This window comes from Theropithecus gelada, chromosome 13, assembly GCF_003255815.1.
Source record: "Theropithecus gelada isolate Dixy chromosome 13, Tgel_1.0, whole genome shotgun sequence".
NCBI lineage: Eukaryota > Metazoa > Chordata > Mammalia > Primates > Cercopithecidae > Theropithecus > Theropithecus gelada.
In genome coordinates, this window is record NC_037681.1 from 78,039,593 (window position 1) to 78,058,659 (window position 19,067).

Sequence of the window (19,067 nt, forward strand, 5' to 3'; positions counted from 1 at the left end):
AAGACTACTCAATCACAAAACTTTAATTAGTTAATTAATTAGAATTTTAAAAAATGGGTTTTATCAACAAACACAGATGCTCCACTAGTAAGTAAGCAGGGCTTACAATTTAAAATAAATTAAACGGATAAAACATTAAGAATAACTCATATATACAAAAATACTTTTGTTGTTGTTGTTTTGAGATGGAGCCTTGTTGTGTTGCCAAGGTTGGAGTGTAGTGGTGCAAACTCAGCTCACTGCAACCTCCACCTCCTAGGTTCAAGTGATTCTCCTGCCTCAGCCTCTTGAGTAGCTGGGATGACAGGCTCATGTCACTATGCCTGGCTGATTTTTGTATTTTAGTAGAGACGGGGTTTTGCCATGTTGGCCAGGCTGGTCTTCAACTTCTGACCTCAAGTGATCTGCCCACCTTGGCTTCCCAAAGTGCTTGGATTACAGGCATGAGCCACCACGCCCAACCAACAAAAAGGTAATTTAATAAAATCAAATTTATTCCTGAGTTTTAAAATTCTTAGTAAAATAAAAATATAGAGATTTTAAATATGGTAGAAACTTTTTATACCTATATTATACCTGTACTTTCACATATTCTCACATGGGCACCTTATCAATTTAAAATAAAGGTTAAAATAGAGATAAGACTAACAGAACAGAGTCTTTGTAGCAATAAAATACCACATTATGAAAAGGACCTATGGCCTTGCCAGGGAAAGGTTAAGTCATGCATTCTACACTTAAAGAATAAACTACGTTATAACTCCCACAAGGGTTTTTTTGTTTTTGTTTTTCTGTAGCTCCTAAACATGCATTGCCCTTGATATAAACAATATTAAAGTAATTTTCAGCTCCACCAGATGCAGACTAACTGAACCCCTGTTTCACCAGCCATAATTACACCTTTCACTGGACAAGAGACTAATTTCAGTAACTTTCCCCGGATAAGAAGACCACAGACCATGGACTGTTTCTGGCCAGTTCAGAGATTGTGTATTTGTGTGCCTTCATGTCCTGAGAAGACCTTTTAACATATAAGCCCCAATTATAATACGTTTAAATGTTAAGTCTCCAACCCAAAGTGAACATGGGTCATACGTTTTGTGCATTTTTGTTCAGTCTGCATGTGTCAGGACTACCTCCATGAATATTCATAGCTCCTCCTGTAACCTGTTGAATATATGTGTTTAGCCAGCCTGTTCTGCATAAGGCAAGCTTTTACCCCAATCCCTCCTCCTTAGAAGTGCCTGTTTCTGGTCTTGGCCTGAGGCATGCTCCCAGGCCTGTGGATGGCCACGTTGCAGGTCATAACCCTTTATAGGAAATAAAATCTCCTCTCCTTTTCTAAACTTATACATCTTGATTTTTTAAAGTTAACAACCTCTATCTTACCTACTTCTATTATTTCATCACTACAGTCTACTCCCTGTATGGCAGCTGAAGGATCTTTCTAAAACTTACATTAGATTATTTAATGTGCTGATGATGTATTCATAATAACATTTTATCTCATTACTACAGTCAGTAAGGCCCCCATGTGATACATCCCTTGCCAAATTTCTCTGACCCCATCTCCTATCAGTCTCTCATAATTCATGATACTTGAATCACACTGAAAATAGTTTATTTTTTTCCCCACAGGCTAAGACATCTTCAGCTTTTACTTCAAATGCACATTTACAAAGCTCCTGTTTCCATATAGTTGACTGTTTCCTTTAGACTGGCAAAGATTGAAAAGTTTGGCAATAGCAAAAAACTTGCAAATGCTTGGAAAATAGGTATTTCTATTCACTGCTGATGACCTTGAAAAGTGGTGTAAGTCTTTGAAGGAAATTTAATGATAATTATTGACATCTTAAAACCATATACCCCTTGTCTTAGAAATTTTATTCCTGGGAAGGCACTGAAAGTTTCTACCTATAAAGCTCCCCATGATCCATACATAGAGATATTTATTGCAGTATGTTTATTGCAGAAAGCTGTAATGACCTAAATGCCCATCAATAGTGAATTGGTTGCATAAATTACGGTATTTTCATATGCAGGAAACCATGAAAATATTTCTAAAGAATAAATTAGATAAATGTCTTAATTTAATAGTATGTGTAGAATGATCATGTTTATATTTAAAGGTTAGTATATATGTATGTGTACATTGATGATAACTCAAGAAAATATAAATAATGGTTATCTCAGGGTTTTACAACAGGGAGACATCAGGTAAATGGAATGGAATTTTATTATCTCTGAATGCTTCACTACTGTTTGTATTTTTTTCACTTTTAATATCTATTCTTAATGAACAAGTTTATCTATTAAACCCTGTACACATGGTGTATTATAAATAACAGAAGTAAAATTGCTGAATACAAAGGTATTAAGTAATTTTGGTTTTTGATATATATTGATAAATTGCTACTTATAAAGTTTGTGCCAAATTATACTCCAAACAAGTATAAAATGTTTTCACTTTCCCAACATCCTTATCAGTTATCAATTATGGATGCTATCAGTTAACTATATACATACACATCACAAATATATGTATATATATACAGACATATGTAATATCTATATATAGTCAACCTGAAATAATATTTTAAATTTGTATGCTTATTGGGCTTTGAAAAATCACAAAAGCATTGGACATTTGCTTTTAAGACATTCGGTTTATAACTAATTCATAGCTTAGCATTATCCTTAGGTTGAAATAAATGGACTATTAAATATGATTGCCTTTAATAACTGGAAGGTTAATATCTATTGGATTCTTTTATGCCTTCAAATTATATTTCTGTATAATGCATACCATTCTCATTATATACATACGAATTGATTTTCCACAAATCTATGAATTACCTCTCCAAATTTACATTCATCCCTCTGAGAAATAATAAAATATATAGTTTATTAGAAGTGAGTAAACTCGTGGTTAGACTATAAACAAAGAGTAAAACTATAAATGTAGTATACAAATATAAGCATCTTTTCAAATAGCTTCAGGATTACATTATTATTTTTAGTTTATAAAGGTATTAAATATCCAAGAAACAATTTATTCCAGAAATGTATTATTATTGGAATTGCAGGGTTTTTGTGATATATTTTTTGAAATTCTGTCCTTGTATAATAAATATTAAATAATTATTTACAGTCACTTCAATATTTTTAATTTTCTTTTTCTCAGGAAGCTCTAAATGTACTCACAGATTTTAACATTAATGACAATAACCATAAAAATTTTGACATCTATGAAATAAGTCCTCAGAGCCAAAGGAGCCAGAATTTTCATGCCTTAGAATGAGAGAGCAACCTGAAATGTTGTATTTTGAATCAATCTTTAAAGGTCAAATAATAAATGATAGAGAAAGGGATCACAGCATATGTACTCTCCATGGAAACTCTCTGCTCTTGATTTCATGAAGTTCCAAACAGGGGTAAACTGGCTATAAGGAAGGATGGCAGAGACAAGTACAGCAGTAATGACAGAAAATATTAACAAGCATTCTGACCTCAGGGAAAGCAGCTACCCCAGAGGGAAGCATAATTCTGGAATAAATTAGGTTTAGAAATTGTACCTGCATGGCATTCAGCTGAGGATGCCAGTTCCTCCTGTGTTCCTAAATATTCAGCCAGGAAAAACTGAAGACTGTATTCACTTTGCAATTAGTATGTTTTCTTGCTTGAAAATCATGGTAGCAGTGACACGAACAGAAGACAGGGAAATACTGGGTAGAAGAGGGTGGTTTCCTGGTAAAGGCCCAACCATCAAGACTGAAGACCCACAGGCCCTAAGTGAGGACAGGCATTTCTGTTTTCATGCCCAAAAAATTGCCTTTTGGTCTTCCACACACCCTATCCTGCCCCCATATAAACTGGAGACCTTAGCAGGCACACACCAGCAGCTGGACATTGGAATCAGTAGCCCAGAGACAACAGAACAACACAGAAGACAAAGAGAGAAGAGGAAGGATGTCTGGACACCAGGGGGATTTCAGGCAGTGGTGGATGGAGAATAGTCTGGCCACTGGGCAGCCCAACTCCAGGGAAGGACCATCTTCCCACGCCATCTCCTCACTTCCAGCTCCCCATCCATCTCACTGAGAACCACCTCCACTACTCAATAAAACCTTGCACTCATCCTTCCAGCCTACGTTTGATCTGATTCTTCCAGTACACTGGGAAAGAACTCAGGATACAGAAGGCTGTCACACTGTCCCCCCTCCTGCCATTGCAATAAGACAGAGAGAATACTGAGCTGATGAACACAAACGGTTTGCAGATGGCAAAGCTGAAAAAGCACACTGTAACACACGTTCATTTGAGCTTTGGGAGTCAGAGACCTCCACCTCTAGCTGCTATGGGGCCAGAAACTGTTTTATTTGTCTTGCTTCTTGGGTATCAGCTCAGCCACAGAATGCAGTCCTAATTAAAGTCATGAGGTCCCCATTTTGGCCATAGTCCCTGGATGACATTTCTAGGCACACACTTGGCCAGAATGAAGCCCACTACTTTAAAGGAAAGGACTCATAACCTGCTGACAGCCCTCGGGCCCAGAATAAGCAGTAATACCCAGGTATTGCATTGTGGACCTTGGCTCCAGGTGAGACCTGGCACATTCTGAGATGTTCTGGCTCTGGGTGAGACCTGGCACATCCCCAGCTATGATGGCTATAATGACAGACTCCTGTTTGAGAAAAGTAGTTGGGAAGTAAGAAAGACTTTGTCTTGCACCTTAGGTATGAGATCAGCCACAGGAAGCTAGAGGATGAAGTGGGCTATTGGGGTCTCAGCTTCTAGGTCTTGCCTCTTTCATGGCATTACTGAACCCTCCCTGGGCCAGAAGGGAGCCCACTACCCTCAAAGATGAATGCCAGGCCTGGCAGCATTTACCAAAAACACACTGAAGAGCCCTTGGGCTTGAAGTGAATATCAGTGGTAACCTGCAGTGCACCTCATGGGTCTGTGATGGTAGTGGCCACATGGTGAAGCTCCTTTGCCTGTAGAAAGAGGAAGGAGGAGTTGGAAGGGCTGTATGCAATGGTTTGCGTGCCAGCTCAGCCACAGTACAATAGAACACAGGTAGATTTCTAAAGTTTTTTACTCCAGACTGGGGCTCTTGGACAGCATTTCTAAACCCATGTGAGGTGTAGGGGACCTTGACACCCTGAAAGTAAGAAAACAAGCATGGCTGGCTTCCCCGCCTGCTGGTCGCTGAGCCTGGGGGACTTCAGTAAACACAGGCAGTGGCCAAGTAGCGGATACTGCAGCCCTTAGGCAAAACCCAGTTCTGTGCTGGCTTCAGGTCTGACACAACACATGTTTCACTTATTTGTGAGATCTAAAAATCAAGTTGTGAGTACTTATGTCACCCCACCCACAGCTCCAGGTAGCTCAAAACAGAGAGAGAGAGACTCCTTTGTTTTGGGAGAAAATAAGAGAACAAGAGTCTCTACCTGGTTAATAATCCAGAGAATTCTTCTGGAGCTAATCCAAGATCAGAAAAGTACACCTCAATGAGTCTAGAAGAATCACAGCATTGCCCTTGGGGTACCCTCTAAAGTAGATACAGCTTAGATCACAACAGCCAATTCTTTTTGAATGCCTGAAAAGGCTTCCCCAAAAGGACTGGTAGAAACAAGCCCAGACTGCAAAGACGGCCACAGATACCTAACTTTTCAATGATCAAACACAGAAGCATAAAACCATCTAGGAAAGCATGAACTCATCAAATGAACTAAATAAAGCACCAGGGATCAATCCTGGAGAAATTGAAATATGCGATCTTTCACACAGAGAATTCAAAATAGTTCTTTCAAGGAAACTCAAGGGAATTCAATGTAACACAAAGAAGGAACCCATAATTCTAGCATATAAAATTAACAAAGACATTGAAGTAATTAAAAAGAATCAAGCAGAAATTGTGAAGGTGAAAAATGCAACTGATATACTGAAGAATCCATCAGAATCTTTTAATAGAATTAATCAAACAGAAAGAAAGAATTAGGAGGAGATAAAGTAAAAAACCGAATAATACACAATGAAGCACACCTAAAATACCTAGAAAATAGTCTCAAAAGGGCAAATCTAAGAGTTGCCATAAAGAGAAGTTAGAGAGAGAGAGAGAGGGGTAGAGAGTTTATTCAAAGGGATAATAACTGAGAACTTCCCAAACTAAGATAAATATAGCAATATTCAAGTACAAAAAGGTTATAGAACACCTAGCAAATTTAATCCAAATAAGACTAGCTCAAGGTATTTAATAATCTTAAGAATCAGGTATAAATAAAGGCTCCTAAAAGCAGTAAGAGGAAAGAAACAAATAACATACCATGGAGCTCCCATATATCTGACAGCAGACTTTTAAGTGGAAACCCCAGGAGAGAGTGGCATGATATATTTAAAGTGCTGAAGGCAAACATTTTTTGCTAGAACAGTATATCCAGTGAAAATGCCCTTCAAACATGAATGAGAAATAAAGACTTTCCCAGACAACCAAAAGCTGAGGGGTTTCAAAAATACTAGACCTGTGCTATCATAAAAGTCAAAGGAAGTAATTCAATCAGAATGCAAATGACATTAATGAGCAATAAGAAATCATCTCAGGTACAATGTTCGCTGGTAATAGTAAGTATGCAGAAAAACACAGAATATTACAATACTATAACTGTGGTGTGTAAACTACACCTATTCTAAGTAGAAAGACTAAAAGATAAACCAATCTAAAATAATAATGACAACAACTTTTCAAGACATAGATAATAAAATAAGGTATAAATAGAAACAAAAAAATTAAAAAGTGAGGGAATGAAGTTAATGTGTGGAGTTTTTACATTTTGCTTGTTGGCTTATGCAAAGAGTGTCATAATAAGCTGGAAACAATGGGTTATAATATAATATTTTCAAGCCTCCTGGTAATCTCAAATCAAAAAACATACAACAGATATACAAAAAAAATAAAAAGCAAGAAATTAAATCACACTACCAGAGAAAATCACTTTCACTAAAAGGAAAACTGGAAGGAAGGAAAGAAGGATGAGGAGACCACAAAACAGAAAACAAATAACAAAATAGCAAGAGTAAATAATCATTTATTAATAACATTGAATGTAAATGAAATAAATTCTCTAATCAAAAGGCATGGAGTAGCTCAATGGATAAAACAATATGTCCCAATGATTTGTTGCCTACAAGAACACACTTCACCTAAAAAGACACATAGACTGAAAATAAAGGGATGGAAAAAAAAATTTCATGCCAATGGAAATCCAAACAGAGCAAGAAAAGTTAAACTGATACCAGATAAAATATATTTCAAGACAAAAACTTAAAGAGGATACAATAATGATAAAGGGTCAGTCCAACAACAGGATATAATTATTGTAAATATATATGCACCCAATTGCATATATAGAACCCAGTTATATAGAGCAAATATATAATCCAGTTATATAGAGCAAATATTCTTAGAGATAAAGAGATTAACCTCAATATAAATAAAGCTGGAGACTTCAACACCTCCCTTTCAGCATTAAACAGGTCATCTAGACAGAAACACAACAAAAAAGCATTGCACTTAGTCTGCCCTATATAACATACAGACTTAACAGATATATAAAGAACATTCCATCTGAATGCTCAACATCACTGATCATCAGAAAAGTGTAAATCAAAACTACAGAGAGATATCCTCTTACCCCAGTTAAAATGGCTTATATCCAAAAGACAGGCAATAAATGCCTGTGAGAAAATGGAAGCCTTGAACACTACGGTGGGAATGTAAATTAATACAACCACTATGGAGAACAGTTTGGAGGTTCCTCAGAAAACTAAAATTCCGCTACCATATGATCCAACAATCCCATTGCTGGGTATATACCCAAAAGAAAGAAAGCCAGTATATTGAAGATGTATCTGCACTCCTATATTGATTGTGGCACTGTTTACAATAGCTAATATTTGGAAGCAATCTAAGTGTCCATCAACAGATGAATAAATAAGGAAAATGTGGTACATATACACAATAGAGTACTATTTAGCAATAAAAAAGAATGAGATCCGGTCATTTGCAACAATATAGATGGAACTGGAGATCATTATGTTAAGTGAAATAAGCCAGGCACAGGAGGACAAGCATCACATGTTTCACTTATCTGTGAGATCTAAAAATCAAAACAATTTAATTTGTGGAAATAGAAAGTAGAAGGATGGTTACCAGAGGCTGGGAAGGGTAGTGCGGGACTTGAGAGGGGAAAGTGTGGGTAGTTAATGAACAGAAAATAAAAAGTTAGAAAGAATTAATAAGACCTACTATTGATAGCACAAGAGAATAACTTAGTCAATAATAACTTAATTGCATATTTTAAAATAACTTAAAAATGTTATTGGATTGTTTGTAACTCAAAGGATAAATGCTTAAGGGCATGGGTACTCCACTCTCCATGATGTGGTTATTTCATATTGCATGCCTGTATCAAAACATCTCATGTACCCATAAATATATATACCTACTATGTGCCCACAAAAATTTTAAAAATAAATATAAATAAATTTAAAAAGAAAAAATAGAACACAATTGGAAAAAGCACATTACCTGACTTAAAACTACACTGAAGAGCTATAGTAACCAAAACAGCATTGTCCTGGCAAAAAAACAGACACATAGACCAGTGGAACAGAATAGAGAATACAGAAATAAATCCACACATCTACAGTGAACTCATTTTTGTTAGAGGTACCAACAACATACCCTGGGGAAAAGACAAGTTTGCAATTGGATACAGTAGTAGTAGCATTATTACCAACAAGTCTGGTTCCCCAAAAGATGGGGTCTTTCACTGTTCAGTGTTATGAAGCTAATATGTAAAACAAAAAGTGGGCATCAAGCAGTGTAGAATTGATTCCATGGCCATGAAATTGAGAAGGGGGAGGCTGGCTCACTAATAAACTCAACTAATGAGGAGTAAGGGGTTAAAATATAGGCTTTCTCTGGTGATGGGATTGAATATTAAAAGTGAGTGGAGTAATAGTCATGTCTTTTCCAGAAATGAGTGGTGAACTTCTCGGAATTGGAGCGCTGCCTTCATTTAGTTCTTTTAGGACTTCTTCTGGTCTTTGTTATGGTGACAGATGGGAATGTTATTTAGCATGGAAATGGGATTATAGTGAAGCCTGAGGTCTTTATTAAGTCATTTGATTGGCTGTGCTGGTTCTAACCAATCTCAGCTGGTCTGGTTACAAAGGACACTTTTTTTTCACAGATGTCTTGTTTCTTAAAGATAAGCAGAATTAGGGCAGGGTAGAAATTCAGCTATGTCATGAAAGCATTACACAGGGTAACAGTTGTAGTAGAAGTAGTATTTCCTGTAGTATTATCTTCATAATCATTTGAAGCACTATGAACTTTTAAAGTTACATTGTATAAAAAACAATGGCTGAATTTATTGCAATAAATCTCATGAGTAGGTTCTAAACAAAGGTAGTGGTGGTGGGAATAGTGAGGAGAGGATGACCTGAGAACTGTGTAAGAGAAGAATCAAACACATTTGACCAGCTGGAAATGCGTATAAAATGTAGAAGGAAAAGTTTTATCCTCTAGTTTAGAATTCACAAATAGTAAATTTGGGATATATTTCACAAATAGTAAAACAAAGAGTGTAATACATCATGATATACTCTGATACATTAGCACCTATAATCAAGCTGAGAGCCATATGAGAAGTTGTTTCAAATATATAGCCCTTTTTTCTGCTTTTTTAAAGTATTAATATATTAGGCATCTCTGTGCTGAGCTGCAGGACAGACCGACCCTGTACCAGGCAAGCCCTGCTATTCGTTGCACCTGCTCTGCATGCTCCTCAATGACATCTTCAAATTTACCTAAGAGCCCCTTTAACATCTTTTTCTCTGAGAGCCTGACACACCATATCTTTAATAAAACCCTTGTTCACAGGGTGACCACAATGCCTCTGCTCATTTTAGGTGCCTAAGTGTTCTTAGCCTAGTAATTATCCTCCTCAAATAGCTCCTTTTTTAACCTGTGCTTCTAACAGCAGAGTTTCTTTGTTGCTATGGATTCTGGACAGACTATTTTGTCAATCCTTGAACCCAATCCTCTCTTTTGCAACAACAGTTATATACTAAAGTCGATATTTTCTTTTACTTCATTTCCTTGTTAATAGACAAACACATATATTGAGAATATACTTGTCTGGCATCCTGCTGAGATTAGTCCTTGGATTTCTGCTGACTTTAATCTTTGTAAGTGATCTAGAGAAAGGCAATTACTGTGAACTAACTGGAACTACTAATCAGCCAAAATTGCTGGGGAGGGAAGAAGTAGAGGAAGCTACAACACAACACAGGTGGAGTCCAATATGCCATGTAGCTAAGTGGGTGTGTGTAAACGGATATAATAAGGAACCATGTGAAGAGCACTACAAATTGGAAATAAATGATTAAGAAATAAGTAACACCATTCAGTTGAAATGCATGAAGTTTTGGGCATAATTATGGATGAGTCACCTGTGTCTCTGTGATCTCTCCTTTCCTTACGAGTAAATTAGTCACTGGATTTAGAGCCCACCCTAACACAGTAACTCAATTAACTGCAAGGAACAAATTTCCAAATAGGTCACAGTCTGAGATCTCAGATGGTACAAATTTGTGATTACACGATTCAATAGACTAGTACTATATACTAGTATTATATAGAAATACAATTTATTTTTTTAATGTCCTAGTGTCTCATGACTTTGCTGAAGTTATTTATTAGATACAAAATTTGTCTTATACATTTTTAGGGTTTTTATTTTGCACAATCATGTCTGATCATCTGTGAATAAAGGCAGTGTTACATTTTTCATTTCAGTCTGTATCTTTCATTTCTTTTTCATATCGTTATGCTGTCAAAACAACCTCCAGTACAATATGAAATAAATGTAGTATGGAGAAACCCCATCTCTATTAAAAATACAAAAAAATTTTACTGGGCATGGTGGCACATGCCTGTAATCCCAGCTAACTGGGAGGCTGAGGCAGGAGAATCGCTTGAACCCAGGAGGTGGAGGTTGCAGTGAGCCAAGATCGTGCCATTGCACTCCAGCCTGGGCAACAAGAGCAAAACTCCGTCCCAAAAACTAAACAAACAAACAAACAAATGTAGTCTGTCTATACTTCCTTTCTCCAATTTTAAGAAAAAAAGCAATGACTGTGGATTTTTTACAGATGTCCTTTATCATATTAAAGAATGTTATTTCCATTCCTATTTTGTTGAAATTTTTATCACGAAAGGCTGTTAGATTTTCCCAAATGCTTTTACTCAACATATTGATGAAAATGATCACTCTTTTTTACTCTGTTAATGAGATGAAGTGCATGACTGATTTTGGATTGTTAAAACATTTTGTATTATCAAGATAAACCATACCTTCTTTATTATTTATATTTTTGTGCATCCAATTTGCTGATTTTATTGAAAATGTCTGTGCCTATGTCCATGAGAAATGTTATTCTCTCATTTTAGTTTACTATAAAGCCTTTGTTCAGTAGGTACCATGGTTACGCTGATCTTATGAAGCAAGTTGAACTGTGTGTTCTCCTATTTTCTGAAAGAGTTATGTATGACTGGAATTACTTATTCCCTAAATAGTAGAAAAAATTCACCAATGAGACTATGAAACTGGAGTTTTCTTTGATAGAAGGTTTTTGATGAGTTCCATTATTTAATAGATTTATTCATATTTTCATTTATTCTTTCAGTTTTATTAAGTATATTTTATAATGATTTGTCAATTTCAACTAGTTTAATCTAGGAAAGGAATTAATAATATTTACTTATTTTAATTTTATTGTTTGTGGTTTCTGTAAGGATGTCTTTTATTTTCTTCCTGACATTGGTGATTAATATTTGTAGCATTTTGACAATTGTATTAATCTTTCCAGGAACTTTTGGCTTAGTCAAGCCTTTGTTTTTTTGTTTTAATTTTCTCCTTTTCTGTTGTCATTTTATCATGTCCTTCTTCCTACTATTTATTTGCTTCATTTACTTATCTTTTTGTAACTTCTTGAAAACATTCCCTTATAAGTGTTGCTTTAGTTCATAGACTAAATTTTGATACGTTGTATTTTCATTCTAATTTAGTATAAAGCATTTCCTATTTTAAACACTTTCTCAAATTTTCCTTCGACTCTTGCGTTACTGAGAAGTGTATTACTTCTCTATTCTCAATAGTGTTCTATTGGTCTATGTAACTTTTTATTCCAGTACCATGTTGTTTTGGTTACTATACCTCTGTGATATAATTTTAAATCAGATAATGCGATTCTTCCAGTTTGTTCTTTTTTTTAATGATAACTTTGGCTATTTTGGGTCTATTGTGATTCCACATAAATTTTAAGATTATTCTATTTCTGTGAATATCATTGGTATTTTGATAGGGATTAAGTTGACTCTGTAGAATGCTTTGGGTAGTGTGGAAAATACTGCCCAATTTTTATTTTTCCAATCCATCAGCATGAAATATCATTTCATTATGTTTTGTGTTCTTTTCAATTTCTTGCACCAATGTTTTATAGTTTTCATTATAGAGATCTTGCCCTACTTTGGTTAATTCCTAGGTACTTAATTTTATTTGTAGCTATTGTAAAGCGGATTACTGTATTGATTATTTTTTCAGATTGTTCACTGTTGGCATACAGAAATACTTCTGATTTTTGTATGTTGATTTTGTATCCTACAACTTTACTGAATTTTTAAAATCATTACTGACAGTTCTTTTGGTGGAGTCTTTAGGTTTTCCAAATATAGTATCCTATCATCTGCAAACAAAAAAATAATTTGACTTCTTCCTTTCCAGTTTGGATGCCCTTTATTTCTTCCTCGTGTGATTGCTCTAGAGAAGAGTTCCAGTACTGTGTTAAATAACAATGGTGAAAGCGGGCATTCTTGTTTTGTTCCAGACCTTACAGAAAAGGCTTTCATTGTTGCCCCATTTAGTGTGATACTAGCTGTGAGTCTGTTATATGTGGCCCACTTTGTGTTGCGGTATCTTCCTCCCATACCCAGTATTTTAGGGTTTTTATTAAGAAGAAATGTTGAATTTTTACCCATGCTATTTCAGCACTAATTGAAATGATCATATGGTTTTTATCATTCATTCTGTTGATATAATGTATAACTATGATTTGATTTGTACAACAGGTCTAGTGTTTTTGAAATCCCTTAGCATTTGTTCATCTCAGAAAGTATTTCTCTTTCATGTTTGAAGGACAATTTTGGTGAATATTCTATGCTAGATAAAAGATTTCCTCCTTTAGCACTTTAAATATGTCATACCACTCTCTGCTGGCCTGTAAGGTTTTCACCATGAAGTCTGCTGCCAGTTATATTGAAGCTTCATTTTATGTTATTGTTTTGTTTTGTTTTTCTCTTGTTACTTTTAGAATCCTTTCTTTCTCCTTGACATTTGGGAGTCTGATTATTACATGCCTTCAGGTAGTCGTCTTTGTGTTATATTTGCTTAGCCTTCTACAACCTTCTTGTACTTGAATATTGATATATTTCTCTAGGTTTTGGGAATTCTCTATTATTATCTATTTGAATTATTTTTCTATCACTGTCTCTTTTTATAACTCCTTTTTAACATTCTTAGATTTGCCATTTTGTGGCTATTTTCCAGAACTTGAAGGCATCCTTCATTTTTTTTTATTCTTTTGTCTTTTGCCTCCTCTGTCTGTGTGTTTTCAAATAGCTTGTCTTCAAACTCACTAATTCTTTCTTCTGCTTGATCAATTCTCTTGCTAAAAGACTCTGATGCATATTTCAATATGTCATGTGCATTTTTAATCTCCAGAATTTCTGCTTCTTTTTCATTATCTCAATCTCTTTGTTACATTTATCCAACAGGATTCTGTATTTCTTGTTTATGCTGTCTTTAATTTTATTGAGTTTCCTCCAGAGTCACTGTTTTGAACATCAGAGCACCAACGTTTATTTAAGACCCAAGGGCTCCTAAGTCAGCTTGTGGTTATAGCTGTCAGTCCAGAATCACTCCCTCCAGGCCAGTGGGCTCTCCTGTTGTCCAGGTTAGGTGTAGAAATGCCATACAGGAGTCAAGGCCTGGAATAGGCGACCCCGGGAACCCACTTGGTGATCTACCTCATTTTGGCTGAGTTGTACCCAGGGTGCATGACAAGGTCCTCATTTACTCTTCCTTCTCCTTTTCTCAACAGAAGGAGTCTCTCCCCATAGGCACCGCAGCTAAGAATGTGCCGAGTCACACCTGGAGCCAGCACTGCTCTGATTCTCACCCAAGGCCCACCGTGAGTACTACCTGGCTACTACTACTGATTATTCATGATCCAAGGGCTTTTTAGTCAGCAGGCAATGAGTCCTGCCAAGGTCACAGGATCCTTGGGTGTTGCTTTTCTGGCCGAAAACCTCTGGGCCAGTGGTACCTTTGCCTGAGTTTTGCTCAGGCCCTCTGGCTTGTTCCACCTACTTGGTCAAGAAGGCAGCACTCAGCTCATGCCACTGGCCTGGATCCTATGCCTGCCAAGGGCGAGCCAACCACAGAGTGGTAAGCTGTGTATGAGTGAGTGAGTGTGCGGTCTGGCAACTGTGCACAGCCAGGCACGCTGGCTGTGGTGAGGCGGGCAGTTCCAGTTTCCAGCATGGGCACCGGCTTCCTGTTAGACTGCAGCTGGACCAGGAGTACCACGAGCAACTTCTACAGCTGGCACTGGGGAATGTGGTGATGCCTGGACCAGAGGCTTGGAGATGCCGGGAACCACAGAGCCTCAAAGAGGGTGACACAGCTCTGGCTTGGGGAGCTCCAGCTCTTTGCGCCTTCTCTCATCTCTCCTTCTCTCCTCTCTCCTCCTTGTTGCCCGCAACATGGTGAGCAAGGGGCATGTTTCAGTCCTGTGTATTACTGCTTTTTCAACACTGCCATTCAGTGGGTCCCAAGTTCTTGTCCCACATCCAAGAAAATGAGGTACACGGACAAGTGGAGGGTGAGCAAGGTGAAGAGGAGCTTTATTGAGTGACAAAACAGCTCAGAGGAGACCTGCAGTGGGTAGCTCCTCTCCACAGGCAGGTGTCCTGACAAAAGTCCAGCTCTCAGCAGAGAGGAGACACACAGTGGGTAGCTCCTCTCTGCAGGCAGGTCATCGGGTCATCTACCTGAGTCTGGCGCAGTTTGGGGTTTTTGTGGGCTTCAGAGGGGAGAAAGTGTGTGCTGATTGGTTTATGGGTGGCTGTGAGTGGGCCCAGAAGAAGCACCATAAGTTCTCACTCTGCTCAGCGGAACTGGCGGTCCAGCCTCCAGGTCTAAGGCCATCCCTGGCCTTAAGATGGGGTTTTGCTGGGGACCTGCCCCTTTCTGCCCAGGAACCTGTCTGCCTCCTGCCACCATTAGCCTGCCATCCACAGTGCCCATGGCACCCAGGCTGTTCACGCCAATGGGTGCCTGTAGGTCTGTGCCGAGTCACCCTTAGCCTCTCTTTAGCCTCCCTCCCATGCTTTTTGGTGCCCAAAGTCTAGAGACAGCTGAAGTGGCAGGGAGCTGGCATGTCAGCACTGCCTCAAACACTTGCACACCCAGCCAGGTCATGACAGTGCCTGAGCACAGCCACAACTTCACTCTGAAATCTGAGCAGGTGCTGGGAGCAGGGAGAGGCCTTGCAGTGGGAGCAAGCACTTCTGAGCCAGGGGTGGCTTTCCGGGCCCCCAAGAATGTAGAGATGCCGAGGTTTGCAGATGTGGCTGGGTGGCTATGGCTGTGCCTGGGAGGGAGGAGCTCTTGCCCCTCCAACTTGGAAGGAGCAAGGCTTCTTCCCATTCCTGGTTCCTACTGACACCATGGAGCATGCAGTTCTGGCTGTGCCTCCCCCACTGCAGCTAGCCTCAAGGGCAGCGGCCACTCCAGATGGACCACCGCTGCCATCACCAGGACTGTGTTCTTTCCTCAAGACAGGGGGTTCTCCACAAATATTGCCTGGGAGCTAGGGCCTAAATTAGAGACTTTAGGATGCTGCCTGGTGCCCTATACTGTTGTGGCTGAGTTGCTATCCGAATTGTGAGACAAATTATTCTTTACTTTTCATTCTCCTCTCCTCAGACAGAGGGAAAGGGTCTCTCCCAGAGCTGTGAGCTGCACTGCCTGATGTTGGGGGAGGAGCAATGCAAGCACTGCTTTGACCACTCCAGCTGGTGACTCACTAAGTTGTGAGTGGCAAGGGCTGTTCTAAGAGCTCCTCCCTCTGTGGGCAGTGGCTGAGTTTTGCCCTCTGTTGCTTTCCACTATGACAGAACCACACTGAGTTCCAATGCAAAGTCCTACAGTCACTGTGCTCTTTCTCTCCCAAGTGCACAGTCTCTCTCTGTGCCATGCAGTCACCAACAGAACATGCAAGTATGGTGTCAATGATTCAAGACTGTTTCTTCTACCCTCTTCAATATGTTTTTCCTTAATATGATTTTAAAGACAGGTACTGTGATTACTCATCTGATCATTGATTCTTATGAAGATGTGTTTTTGTGTGGATAGTGGCTCAATTTGGTGTTCTTGCAGCAAGGATGATTGCTGGAGGTTTCTATTCAGCCATTTTGCTCTACCTCCGTCTTTCATCTTTTTAAAGATACTATTACATTGTCTTCCTTCCTCCATTATTTTCAAAAGACAGGTTTTCAAGACACCCATTTCTCTCTCTGTTTTTATCTCTCTGTGTTTTATGGTATGTTGAGGTGTTATTTTATTCTTATTTTATTTTGCTTAAGATTTGCTGAGTACTCAGATTTTTATGTTGCCTTTGCTTTTTAACAAACTTAGGAAAGTTTTAAACACTGTTTCTTTTTCTTTTTACTTTTCTTTTTTTTTTTTTTTTTTTTTGAGATGGAGTTTTGGTATTGTTGCCCGGGCTGGAATGCAATGGCATGATCTGGGCTTACTGCAAACTTCGCCTCCTGGGTTCAAATGAGTCTCCTGCCTCAGCCTCTCAAGTAGCTGGGATTATAGGCATGTGCCACCACGCCGTTTATTTTGTATTTTTAGTAGAGACGGGGTTTTCTCCATGTTAGTCAGGCTGGTCTCCAACTCCCGACCTCAGGTGATTCGCCATCCTTGGCCTCCCAAAGTGCTGGGATTACAGGCGGGAGCCACAGCGCCTGGCCTATACACTTTAAAAAATCCTTTAAAAAAATCCTTTAAGCTCATTATCTCTTCTCTTTCTTTATAGATTCAATTATAGTTATGTTTTACAAATTGATAATGGCTGACGCATCTCAGAAGTTGTTTACTTTTTCAACCTTTTCACACTTTTTGTGCAAATTATATAATTTCTATTTATCTACCTTTAAGTTTATTGCCTCATTGTTTTATCCATACTGGTCATTTTATTTAAGATACTGTACTTTACAGTTCTGTATTTTTTATGTTTCTCTTTTATAATGATCTTTTGCTCTCTTTCGACATTTTATGAGCTCTTTAAGTGCTTTCCTATTTTTTATCTCCAGAAAATTTACCTTGCATTTATTAAAATATTTCTTCCTGTGAATTTTTAAATAAAATTTCTCACTTTCTGGGACTATTATCATCTTTTAGATAGTCACTATTTTTACTTCCATGTTTTCTTCTAGAACAGTTCCTCGATCTTATCTTTTACTACTAATTCAGTTGCACATGCCTCTATATTCACTGTATATACTTTATTATTCCTAATATTACATTTTGCATTACAATATTTCTACTTGACCATTGTCTTATATTTCAATAATTTTCTATTTTCTTATCATAATAATTATTCTTATTTATTATGCTTATTTTTAGCTTTCGATCTATATGTGCTGAGGTTTCTTCTTCCAATATCCCTTCTCTCTCCTTCCCACCTTCAAACAATTAGAGAGATCAGCATCAGGGTAAAGGAATTATTCTTGGGTTTAAATCTACCAGCAGTGGTGGTTTAGAACAGGATAAGGGATATTCAGTACTAATTATTCACCCAAAGTCTTTATTCTAGAATGTTTTTGTCCAAAAATTTTTGCAATTAAACAGGTTCCTGCAGTAACATTGAAAGGGAAAATGTTCCACAGCATATTGGGGAGGAAAAATAATTGATCCTAAACAGTTCTTCTGCAATTAATGGTCGCACCCCTTACCCAGCAACACTGCACCAGACCAGAATATTTAACCTCCAGTTCAAACAAGCTTTCTTTCCATAGAAAATTTTTTGTCAGTGAAGATGTTGCTTTCTGAATTCTACACTTCTTCATGTAATTTCTTTATGGTTAATTTTGGGTGAAGAAAATAGTCATTTATTCTCATTCTTCTTTCTGAGAAGTATCATATATCTTTCCTCACATATATTTGCACTAAAAGTAGCATATTTCCTGCAATATACTAGATATATAATATGTGCTTTTGAGTGAGTGAATAGAGTCTTATCTCCTTTTGATCTTGCTTCTCAGGGGATTTAGCCTCTTGAGATTTGTGATATTCTTTCTTTGGTGTGGCTACTCTAATTTTTCTGTGTCAATTCAAGCTTCCCTCAAGCATAACACAAAGTTTCTAAGCCAGGTTCCATAAATTTTACACATATTATGCCTCCCTCACTGCTTTTATAGCACAAAATTTATTATTCTTATTCCCTTGGGCTCATATAGGGGAACAAATGACTTTAGCTAGAGAAAATGCGATTTTAATTGATTAGGTAAATTGATTGCTTACACTGAGTCTTGTGACAGAGTAAAATTTATATCCATTGTTAATTATTGAAAATTACATTTAGAAACAAGGAATAAAATACAGATTTTTTTGTCTTTGTGTATGCATGTAGGTGGAGCAAGTAATTGTTGAAAACAAGGCTCATATAACAGGAATTCTTTAAAGTTACATTATAGAAAAATAGTTACCTCTAATATATTAACAGCTTAGAGTATCAAAAACTATTTTTATTCTTAATTCTAAAATATCCATTAAAATATGTAAATACTATATAAATAATTTTTAAAACACCCTTGTGCCCCTTAGACAAGTAAAAATATAGAACATTTTTTTTCTTAGACACTTCCT